Source organism: Podarcis cretensis (assembly GCF_951804945.1).
Source record: "Podarcis cretensis genome assembly, chromosome: 5".
Taxonomy (NCBI): domain Eukaryota; kingdom Metazoa; phylum Chordata; class Lepidosauria; order Squamata; family Lacertidae; genus Podarcis; species Podarcis cretensis.
The window spans coordinates 80,054,057-80,066,779 of record NC_137174.1 but is presented as its reverse complement, the minus strand read 5'-3'; positions in this window follow the sequence as shown (position 1 = coordinate 80,066,779).

The following is a 12,723-nucleotide window of genomic DNA, read 5'->3' as shown; positions in this document are numbered from 1 at the left end:
TCTATGCTTTAAGTTTAGGACTGCACTGTTTTTCTTGTCTAGAAATTGCATGCTCACATATAGCAGGCCTTTACTTCTTTACTTATGTGGACGTCAGAACACATGTTTACTGTCAGGCATGCCAGCTCTTAGGGGACAAGGCAATTTTGGCCACCCCAAAATATTTTTTGTGGGGGCGGAGCCCCCTCAATACTCAGGGGGTGTTAGGCTCCACCCCTTGGCTCCTCGCAGCATTACACATGTGACATTAGGGCATCGCATGGTGTTACCCCCTCAATCGTCCTAAGAAGATGGCACCTCCATTTAGTCCAGACCATCCCATATTTACAGAAGCCATCCCAGCTTCTGATTTGATCCCAAAATGTCCCACTTTTCCTTAGGACGTCCCTATTTTCATCAGAGAAGGTTGGAGGGTATGGAGTTATCAGATCCTGAGCCATCTGAAGGCAGCCCTGTATGGGGAAGGGTTTTTTTTTTTAATATAAAAACAATTTTAATGTTTAATTATTATTTTTTGTTGGAAGCCCCCCAGAGTGGCAACCAAATCAGATGGGTGGGGTATAAATAGTATAATTCTTTTTCTTATTATTATGGAATAGGACGTCCCTGTTTTCATCAGATAAATATTGGAGGCTATGCAAGTTGTTTCTGCTTGACTTTCATAACTTTCCTTAAAATGGCTTGCATTATGTCCTTAAACTTTGCACGTTCCAGGTCTGGTTTTGCTGATCTGCATCCCCCCCCCCCCCCGAGCTTTTAACTAAATGAACATACTTAAATAAACTGCTGCTGGGAATGTTGACTCCATGTCCTTGCTCAGAACAACGAGGACTGGAAAGGAACCAATCTGCAAAGGTCAACACGTCTTGTTGGGAATACATTGTTCGTGGCAGAAATTATTTCCACTAGATCAGGTGTGTGTGGTATATAATTAGCTGAAGCACAACAGATAGGGTTGGCATGGCACAAGCACCCTGGCCAAAGAGGTTCCTTTGACCCGTGAATTTTGAAATAAGTATTTCTGTGTTATAAAGGGAAGAGAACCATATATCTTTCTACAAGGCCCAGGATCCTCTTCTCTAAAGGTCTGTTATCTCCAGTGTCAAATTTAACCTGCTTATCTTTGTCTCCTGGCATGTCACAATACACCAGGCAACACTCGGCATATGTTTAGCGTGAGAACACAGAACAACAGCCAGTGATATGTTTTACAGACTGCCTGAATCTATTCAGATTTGACCATCATTTAATTTGCCTCTGTGCCACCTTCTGTGGAGGTGAAGGCAATCATTTCATGGCCACTCCCACCATTAGTCAAAGCCGGGATTGAGAATTTCAGGCCTGGGGGTGGAATGTGGCCCTTCAGGCATCTCTATTTGGCCCTTAGGATCCTCCCTAAGGAACACCTTCGTCCCAGGCTGCCCTGATCATCAGCCCTGCTCCACACCTTCTTTGACTGCTTTTGCCTGACTGAAATGCGCCCTTGACCTGTAGTAGTGCTCTTGCCTGCCTGGGTGAAGGTGTCTGTGTGTGTGTGTGTGTGTGTGTGTATATATATATATGAAGAAGAAGAAGAAGAGTTTGGATTTGATACCCCGCCTTTCACTCCCCTTCAGGAGTCTCAAAGCGGCTAACATTCTCCTTTCCCTCCCTCCCCCACAACAAGCACTCTGTGAGATGAGTGGGGCTTAGAGACTTCAAAGAAGTGTGACTGGCCCAAGGTCACCCAGCAGCTGCATGTGGAGGAGCGGAGACGCGAACCCGGTTCCCCAGATTACGAGACTATCACTCTTAACCACTACACCACACTGGCTCTCAAAAGGTAAAGGGACCCCTGACTATTAGGTCCAGTCGTGACCGACTCTGGGGTTGTGGAGCTCATCTCGCTTTATTGGCCAAGGGAGCCGGCGTACAGCTTCTGGGTCATGTGGCCAGCATGAGTAAGCCGCTTCTGGTGAACCAGAGCAGCACACAGAAATGCCGTTTACCTTCCTGCTGGAGTGGTACCTATTTATCTACTTGCACTTTGATGTGCTTTCAAACTGCTAGGTTGGCAGGAGCTGGGACAGAGCAACTGGAGCTCACCCCATTGTGAGGATCCGAACCACCGACCTTCTGATTGGCAAGCCCTAGCTCTGTGGTTTAACCCACAGCGCCATCCGCGTCCCATATCTATATCTATATCTATATCTATATCTATATCTATATCTATATCTATATCTATATCTATATATTTCTGGGTTTTTCCTCCCCAAGGGTGTCTCTGGCCACACACACTAGGGGCAGTCCAGCCAGATCGTTGGAGTATGTATAAATAAATAAATAAATATTCTCCCAGAAAACTATCCACAAGGCAATGTGGCTCTTGTGTTTAAAGTGGATCGTCATCATGAGGAAGATGGTTCAGGCATCAGATGCTTTGGGGTGGTGGTGATAACAAGAAGCAGCAAGGTTTTGAAGGCACAACTATGTGTGCTATCCGGGCCGGTCTGGTCCGCCTATGTTCCAATGCTACCCATGGGTGTGCTAAAGGATATTGTCCTATCACCCATGTTGAAATACAATTCAACCAGGCCTCCTCCAACCAGGGTTTGGAATGCTCTGCCCATCATCACCAGGTCTAGAGCTTTTTCAGTTTTGCTCCTCTGGGCTTGTGAACTTCCTCGTTGCACTGACTTCCAATTCTTAGAAAGGATTTAAGAGACTAGCAATCACCTGTGCAACAGACTTCACTATACTTCTCTGCCTTATCAGGAATAGAATTTGTATTTCCCTGTACTTAATGCCAAATATCAGCATTCCTTGCTTGCCAAGGAGATGGACATTTTATAATATGCCTGCTTACTACTTGGAAAAAAAATGGAACTTTTTTTAGCTCAAGGCATATTATCTAGTTACAAACTTTATAGATGTCTACTGAGGGAACCAGTCAAACAGAAGTTAATGCCATTAACAACATGAAAGTGTTTGGCAAAAGAGGATTTTGTCTATTAAGGTCATAAGTTGTAACAGAATTAAAGTTTTCTTGCAGGAAAAAACAAAACAAAACAAAACAAAACAACAAAACAACAACAACAACAACAACATGGGGCAGACCTTGGTCTTTCAAATTTCAGTGGTGCCCTGTGTGGGGCCAAAATTTGGCTCCCCAAGCCTCGCACCTCAATTTAATACGTCATAGTTATGACACCTTGTGCCACCCTCAAGGCTAGGTGCCCAGTGTGGTAGAACCAGTTGTACTGCCCTAAATCCAGCTCTGTTGAGGAAGGATACATTTTGTGCATCTCTCCACTGAGATAGATGTGTATAAATGATTTTGCTTGAGACTGAAAGCCTTAATCAGCTGTGAATCCTGTTCCTGCTTCTGTCTGATTGTCACATTTGAAACAGCCAAAATATTACTAATTTACTCCTTTACTTATTTACTACTCCTACACCTAAATTAATAAAATTATTACCCATTGCTCACCAGCAGGTCCTAGGGAGAGTGACAACAATTCAGAATTAAAACTGATTTACAGCCACAAGAATTCTCATTTGTTGCTAGAAATGGATCGTTTCACTGATGTCTTTATCAGGACAGCTTTTGAATTATTTGCAGTATAAACTTTGATATCAAACATATCCCGAGCAGTCATCAGACGAGAGCCAGTGTGGTATAGTGGTTAAGAGCGGTAGTCTCGTAATCTGGGGAACCGGGTTCGCGTCTCCGCTCCTCCACGTGCAGCTGCTGGGTGACCTTGGGCCAGTCACACTTCTTTGAAGTCTCTCAGCCCCACTCACCTCACAGAGTGTTTGTTGTGGGGGAGGAAGGGAAAGGAGAATGTTAGCCACTTTGAGACTCCTTAAAGGGAGTGAAAGGCGGGATATCAAATCCAAACTACTACTACTACTCTTCTTCTTCTTCTTCTTCTTCTTCTTCTTCTTCTTCTTCTTCTTCTTCTTCTTCTTCTTCTTCTTCTATAGAGATTTATGTACAGCTCTTTTTTTCCATTTCCCCCAAGTGTTTCAGTCCTCATGCAAGTCTCCCTTTGCACTTTGTGCCCAAAAGCTATAAAATAGGATTGCGTAACAGATCCATTTTTTCCAGATACCACACAATGTCTTGTCCAAGCTTAAGTGCTGTCAAAATACATGTATATATATATGAGAAATAGTATTTCATCTAACAAAATGTGCCAGCCCCTCTCACTAATCTTCATTTATATACAGGATCCTGCTTAGCTGTTCTATGGAAGTCAAATCATGGATTAGATTGCTCATTAGGGCTTAAGTGTGAGAGGGAGTGAGTTTTGTCTGGCATAATGAAGGTAATGCAGGCAAGCCTGAGAGACAGGAAAGAAAATGCAATGAATGCAGTGAATTTTAAACTGAGACCAGGAAGAACTCTACATGCATATTTATTCATTTGCTGCTTTTTTCGTTTTTCTGTCTGAAGTGCCCCCTCCCCCCATATCTAGGTACATAGGAACCAAGGCTAGTCAAGTTATTTTTGCATCTGAGGTGGAAAATCCCATAAGCACTTCATGTGCAAGGAAAACATAAGAAGTGCCTTGCTGGGTCAGGCTGGTGGTCCATCTATTCCAGCATCCTCTTCTCACAGTGGCCAAGCAATATGCCCATGGGAAGCATGCAAAGCAGGACCTCAATACAGCAGCATTCTCCCCATTTATGATCCCCAGCAATTGGTATTCAGAGCTATACTGCCTCTGAAAGTGGAGGTGGTAGAACATACAATACAGTAACAATAAACTATATGACCAACAATCTGGTTGCTTTTCATGGTACCCAAACTCAGCTGCCTGAAATGGCCATCTCACTTTGCCTAAGGGTAGGGGTGGCCCACATAAGTGCTCAAACTGAAACTACAACTAATCCAGAATGCGGCAGCTGGACTGGTGACTGGGGGCGGCTGCTGAGACCATATAACACCGGTCTTGAAAGACCTACACTGGCTCCCAGTATGTTTCTGAGCACAATTCAAAGTGTTGGTGCTGACCTTTAAAGACCTAAACGGCCTCGGGCCAGTATACCTGAAGGAGAGTCTCCACCTCCATTGTTCTGCCTGGACACTGAGGTCCAGTGCTGAGGGCCTTCTGGTGGTTCCCTCGCTGTGAGAAGCTAAGTTACAGGGAACCAGGCAGAGGGCCTTCTTGGTAGTGGTACCCGTCCTGTGGAACACCCTCCCACCAGATGTCAAAGAGAAAAACAACTACCAGACTTTTAGAAGACATCTGAAGGCAGCCCTGTTTAGAGAAGCTTTTAATGTTTAATAGGTTATTGTATTTTAATATTCTGTTGGAAGCCTCCCAGAGTGGGTGGGGAAACCCAGCTAGATGGGCGGGGTATAAATAATAAATTAATATTATATTATTATATAATGTTGAATTCTGCACCATAATCTAAATCCTATGCAATTTAACGTGTGGAAAATACATTCATATCAGACTTGGTTATATCTTATAAATTCAAGTCAGCCTTTCCCAACCTGATATCATCCAGGTATTTTGGATTACAACTCCCATCATCCCTGACCATTGCCATGCTGGCTGGGGCATGATGGGAGTTGAAGTCCAAAATATCTCAAGGGAACCTGGTGTGGTCATTAGCATTACACCAGAACAGAAACTACCTCCTAAAATAGGAACAGAAGCTTACGACATCCAGAGTTTTGTGATTCCTTGTTTCCATAATCCCCATTCTCCTTTTGGTCCAGCTAAAGTTTATTCTGTTTTGGCCTGGTGATAAAAGTGAAATGACACTCAAGATGAAAGAGTCAAATATAAGTCCTCCACTTTGGAGCAAAGTTTTAAGCAAAGCTTCATTTAATGCCTAATCCCAGTGAGAAAAAGCATCAAGTTTGTGGTTATATCCATGCAGGGATGAACTGCATCATGACATGTTCTCAGGGATAGTCAATGTGTGCCCTCAAGATGTCATTGAACTACAACTCCCATGCAATGGGATAAAAGACATTGTGAAAAACTTAGAAGTGACAAAAAGAAATCAGAAGAGGGAAGGAGGGAAGGAGGGAAATCAGCTCATAGGAGCAAATTACAAATGTAAAATGTAATATAATATGTATTTAAAGTGTGGAATTTGGAAAACTAATAAAGATTATATTGGGGAAAAACAAACAAACTACAACTCCTATCATGCTTGATCATGCTGGCTGGGACTGAGTTGTCATCCAAGAACATCTGAAAGGCCCCATTTTGACTACCTCTGCCTTAGCTTTATTAGAGTCATTATAAAAAAGGTATCAGAATTTGCTTGACTGACCGGCGAAAACACCACGTGAGAATTCTCAAAGCACTGCTCTACACTAATAATGGACAGAATGACCTGTAAAGTGTAAGGGCCCAAATTCCTGTCTTTTTCAACCATTGAATGCAGATAACGTACAGCTTACACTAGTGAAAGAAGCAGGTGCAATGCATTCCAGATTTTGCTCTATTTAAAGCTCCAGAAGCTTCAGAGATGTAACAGCAGAGTCGAACATTAAATCAGTTCTGCTTAGACACACAAGAGAGGAATGGAAAAATCAGGTATGGTGAAAAACCAAAATGTTTTAGAATTGTTGATCACCAAGAGCTTAGTCCTTCCTCTTTAAGTTTGTGGTTGGGCTCTTTTATTTTTAGGGTACTGCAATTTCATTTATTAGCAACCTAGTCTTGTTTTTCATTGGATTATTTAAAAAGTGCTTTTTCTTTCTTCTGCATTACTTTGATTGTTTGGTAATCCTGCAAGCATCCTTTAGTAGGAGTGAGAAGCTGAATACTTTTCCTTTCTCAACAGAAAGCTAAAGTTACTAGCTCTACAGATGAACCCAATGCATGTAATCTTAAATGGTACTGTGATTTAAATGTAGCTACCATGCTGTAAAAATTAAGTTTGAAAATGTAGCCAATGTAAGCACAGTACAGTGTGTACCTTTAAGGAGAATTGAGCATCAAAATTCTGTTTTACATTGCTTTTGATTATTGATTAATAATAGAACTTGAAACTATGAACAGAGTGGTTCCGCTCCTTTCTCCTGGGCCATGTCCAGAAAGTGGTGTTGGGGGATGAGTGTTCAGACCCCTGGGCTCTCACTTGTGGGGTGCCTCAGGGTTCCGTCTGCTCCCCCATGCTTTTTAACATCTACATGCAGCCACTGGGAGAGATCATCAGGAGGTTTGGGCTGGGTGTTCATCAGTATGTGGATGATACCCAGCTCTACCTCTCTTTTAAATCAGAACCAGTGAAGGCAGTGAAGGTCCTGTGTGAGTGTCTGGAGGCAGTTGGAGAATGGATGGCGGCTAACGGATCGAGGTTGAATCCTGACAAGGCAGAAGTACTGTTCTTGGGGGACAGCGGGCGGGCTGGTGTGGAGGGCTCCCTGACCCTGAATGGTGTAACTGTGCCTCTGAAGGACCAGGTGTGCAGCCTGGGAGTCATTTTGGACTCACAGCTGTCCATGGAGGCACAGGCCAATTCTGTGTCCAGGGCAGCTGTTTACCAGCTTCATCTGATATGGGACTGGGAGTGGCTGCCGAGACCATATAATACCGGTCCTGAAAGATCTTCATTGGCTCCCAGTACGTTTCTGAGCACAATTCAAAGTGTTGGTGCTGACCTTTAAAGCCTTAAACAGCCTTGGTCCTGTATACCTGAAGGAGCATCTCCACCCCCATCATTCAACCCGGACACTGAGGTCCAGCACTGAGGGCCTTCTGGCAGTTCCCTCACTGCGAGGTTACAGGGAACCAGGCAGAGGGCCTTCTCGGTAGTGGCACCTGCCCTGTGGAACGCCCTCCGAGCAGATGTCAAAGCAATAAACAACTATTTTACTTTTAAAAGACAACTGAAGGTGGCCCCTGTTTCGGGAAGTTTTTAATGTCTGATGCTGTATTGTTTTTAATATTTAGTTGGAAGCCGCCCAGAGTGGCTGGGGAAACCCAGCCAGATGGGCGGGGTTTAAATAATAAATTATTCTTATTCTTATTCTTATTCTTAATCATATTATTAATTTTAGTTTCAATAGTAAGTAAGACAGAAATTTGGTATTTAATATTTACTGACAGCAGCAACTGCGTTGGATGGAAGTGAGTGACGCAGCCTCCCCATGCCATCCAATACTGTCCTTGCTGCTACTAAACGTTCATCATGAAGGCAGGATCATTTTTGTTGCAACAAGCAGTCATTCATCCCCTCCCTACCTAAGCTTATTTTTGTGGTTGGCATCCATTTGTCTCGGGAGACAACGGAGGAGTGTGCCTTTGGGAGTAAAGTCAAACCATCGGAGAACCACAGAGCTTGCTGTGGTTCTAGAGACTGATGCAGAAGAGACATGTTTCATTGCAGCTGGGGCAAATGAAGGCATCCGGTTGTGCTGCTGCAGATGCACCCTGGCATTTCTTCTCTCTGCGCTCCTCCCAGTGGTCATTCCTGCTCTGGTCACTGCTGTGGATACGTGGCCTGCTTGTTGCAATCATACCTCCTTAAAAAAAAAAAAAATCATTTATTTGGTTTTTCAGATTAACATTTTACAGTCACATCTCCATCATGCAACAGAAAAACAAGATTCCAAGGAATCTCTTGGACTTCCCTCTTCCCCTTTGTGGGTCCTATTGTAAACCATTTTCTCCTGCATCTTTTATAATAATCAAAATCTTTTATCTCTACATTGTATCCAAAATTCACTATTAAACTACAAGTGATATTCCAACTGTACTAGCAATTTTAACTTTAAGATAAGTTATAAAGTTTCCCGATTTTGGTTTTCCTAATTTCTGACTCTTCCGGTCATTTCAGCCCTTTTGGCACAGTCCATTAAATTTATCTGCCATTCCTCTTTGGTAGGAACTTTATCTTCTTTCCATCTCTGAGCCAATAACATCTGTGCAGCTGTAGTCGCATACATAAATACTATTTTCTGCTCCCTTGGGATTTTGGCAGCTACGATTCCTAAAAGGAAAGCTTTAGGTTTTGTTGCAATCATACCTCCTGTTACCTGGGAGTAAGTGCCACCAGTTTCAATGGGCTTACTTCCAAATGGGCATGTATAGGCGTGCACTGTAACTTGGTAGTTTTTATGACCGTTTTAATTATTATGTTTTTGTACTGAAGTTTTCTTAACTGAGAGAGAGAATGCACAAATGTCATCTCTGGAATGAAGAAACCAATGAACTCATTTTATGTATTACCCCAGAGGGAGTGGCTTCTGGGGATATTTATTCTGGCAACCTGCACTGATGTCTGCCCCATTTATTTGTGTGCCATTGGCAGGCCTTCATGCCTTTAATGATTCCCCTGAAACAGTATCTCTCCCAGCCAGCTGCTCATTGCCTCATGACATATGGTGGGTGTTTCAATGTCTCTGACTCTTCCCCTTTCATTGTCTTCTTTCAGCTAAATTGGATCTCGGTTAAAGAGCATGTTTTATGGCTTTGCTCTCTTAGACCTCTTCTGAAGGCAGCCCTGTTTAGGGAAGCTTTTAATGTCTGATGCATTACTGTATTTTAATATTTTGTTGGAAGCCGCCCAGAGTGGCTGGGAAGGCCCGGCCAGATGGGCGGGGTATAAATAATAAATTATTATTATTATTATTATTATTATTATTATTATTATGCAGTTTTCCACTACCCTGTTAAGGAATATTAAGTTAATAACTCTTTTTATGTATGTATGTGTATGTGTGTGTGTGTATATATATATATATATATATATATATATATATATATATGAATGAGTGAGCGCCGTGTATGTAAGGTTTGCATATTGCAAAAATGTCTGTGAAGTGCATTGCATTTCTGGGTGCTCTATGCACCCTCAAGCAGCAGGATCCTTCCCAGTGATGCACAGGTAACCCACTGTGTTGTAACAGTGTCCAAAATAGCAGCATTACACTGTGTCATGCATTCTTGTAATGAAATTGTTTGCTTAATGCAGAACACAAGACTGCCAAGAGGGAGTACTGCTGTACCAATCCCAGAGCTTTCTTTGATTTTAAAATAAATATCGAGCCCTCGTAGAATGAAAGTTATGAAACAACATGTTCAGGCAACATTCAGAGCAAATGCTTTCTGCAATATTAGCCTGTTCCCTTCTTTCGTTGTATTTAACCAGAGTTGTTATTGCCTCAGGAATTCCCTTCTCCAAATAATGGAGAATGGATTTCCCAGTTCATTTTGAAGCTCTTTTGGGGCTTTCCTTGCTACTTGTGACTCTATTTTTTCTCTAGATTCAAACAATGTGGTACTGCCAGATGAAGCTTAGTCTGAGGCAAGACCTAATAACATTAACCTTGAGTTCTTTGCATGGTTTAGGGTTGACGGGACCCTTGTACCTTTAACAGCTTTGTGGCACACAGACATTCAACTGTGTAAGTTTGATTAAAAAATAATAATCAGAGATGGAGGATTTCTAAAGGAGCTGGGCAGCCACCTGAGACACTTGACAGGGCAGCAGTGCCATTCGGACTGGATATGTGAAAATTCCAGGCAAATAACACAGTACCAATAAGTCTGTGGTGACCTCATGCCAGAGGAAATCAATTTCAGCTGCAGTGCTGAAAAGCACTGTCTCTCAGCCTAACCTACAGGGTTATCGCAAGGATAAAGCAGAAAGGGGAAAAAAGTACATCATCTTGAACTCACGGGGGTGGATGGGATAGATGTGTAATACACTAATAAATACACAAGGAGACCTGTGGAATGAGACTTTTTAAATAGGCAGCTATTGAATTGATGTTTTATTTTATTATTGCTTATACAGCTAGACATAGTTGGGGCTGTTATGGGTGGGGAACAGGGGAGAACTATAATTGTTGGGTATTTGCTCCTACATTCACAACGGATAAATAAATAAATAAATAAATAAATAAATAAATAAATAAATAAATAAATTGGCAGTCCTTTTAGTGGGCAAAAAGTGAAATCTCTTCACTGTACGTAGTAATGACTATGGCTTATATCACCCACCTCTTTTAGCAACCAAACTAAGCTGCCGGTTTGCCCACTATTAGCAAGCAACATGTCCGGTACAAAAATGGCATCAAAATGTGATTATATATTCCCCGAGCTCATTGTTTTTAATTGTTAGTTGTGAGGTGGTTTTTAAAGTGTGGCTTTAATTGAGGTTCATATATTTACTTTGTAAAATTTATACACTGCTGAATTGCAAAACAACAACAACAACCCATCAAAGCAGTTTACAGAAGTAAAATTATAGGTGAAAATGGTTAAATACAACCGTTTAGAAGATTAAGATCAGCAGTAAACCAAAAACAACATTCATCACCATTCCACATATCTATATATGCTGCTTATATACTGTTTTAATTTGTTATATTGGCATGTGTGTGTTTACATGTCCCACCCTGGGACCATACAGCGAAGGGGAGGTTATAAGTATTTGTAACAATAAGTAAGTAGATCCTTTTGGTTTCAGTAGGAGAAATATAAGCAAGTGCTTCCTCTGTGTTAGGAAACTGAGTGGATCATAAAGTGTTTGGGTTTGTGGGGACTTGGATCAGAGCCAGTGCCAGACTGCTGATGCTCGCCCAATGAAGTTGTGCAGCATTCTTCCCCTGCCCCTCCTGCTCTTGTCATGGTTTCCTTGAAAAACTCCTCCCTGCCAGACCCCAAGGTAGTCATTTTAGCAATGGGCAGGTGGTGACGCCACTTCTGAATGTGAGCCAAGGTTAGCTCCCTTTTGCAATGGCAGCGCCTTAACTTAACCCAAATGAAAGTCCACGGACTATAGGTCAATGGAATCAACAGCTTTCATGGATCTACCGTATTTTTCGCTCCATAAGATGACCTGGCCATAAGACGCACCTAGTTTTTAGAGGAGGAAAACAAGAAAAAAAATATTCTGAATGAAACAGTGGATGTATGATTTTTGTGGTTCATGCTGTGGCCAAAGATATGTGACCTGATAGTGAATTTTGGGTGACCCAATGCAAAAATCCTGAGGATCCATGTGGATCCGTGCTTTGTAACCACATTTTTGCACCATTGCAGGCCCAGGAAACAGTGGATATGTGATTTTTTTGGTGCAGGCTGTAGCCATGGACATGCTATGTGATCTGATTGTGAATTTGGGTGACCCAATGTAAAAATCCTGAGGATCTATGGGCTTTTACCTCCCCCCTCCCAGCAGCCTCTGCTAGCGTCCCTTATCTCTCCTCCGATCCCACTGATCAGTTGTTTCCTTTCAACACTCTCTTCCCTCTTGCTTGCCTTATTGTCTTTTCCTTAGCTGGAGCAGTTTTTTGCTCCTCCTTTTCTTCTAATTTCTCTCCTTATTGCCTTAGTCTTCCTGTTTCCCCCTTTTGCAAGTTTGCTGTCTTTACCTCTCCCTTCCCCAGCAGCCTCCTTTATCTCTAGTGTCCCTTATCTCTCTCCCGGATCGGCAAATGATCAGCGACTTTGTTTCAACACCCACTTCCTTCTTTCAAAAAACAAAACATGATCTGCTTTTTGCCCCTGGGCAATTCGGCTCCAGGGACCACACATTTGCTCCATAAGATGAACAGACATTTCCCCTTACTTTTTAGGAAGAAAAAAGTGCGTCTTATGGAGTGAAAAATACGGTGTATGGCAGGGCATTGCAGTTCGGATGCCTTAACCATCACGGTGGATGGGATGAATGCTTGGCTCCCAACGTGGTACTTCTGCCTGCTAAGGCAGAGAGCAGTGATTGGCGGCACAGCAGGGTTGAGCCACAGTGAGACTC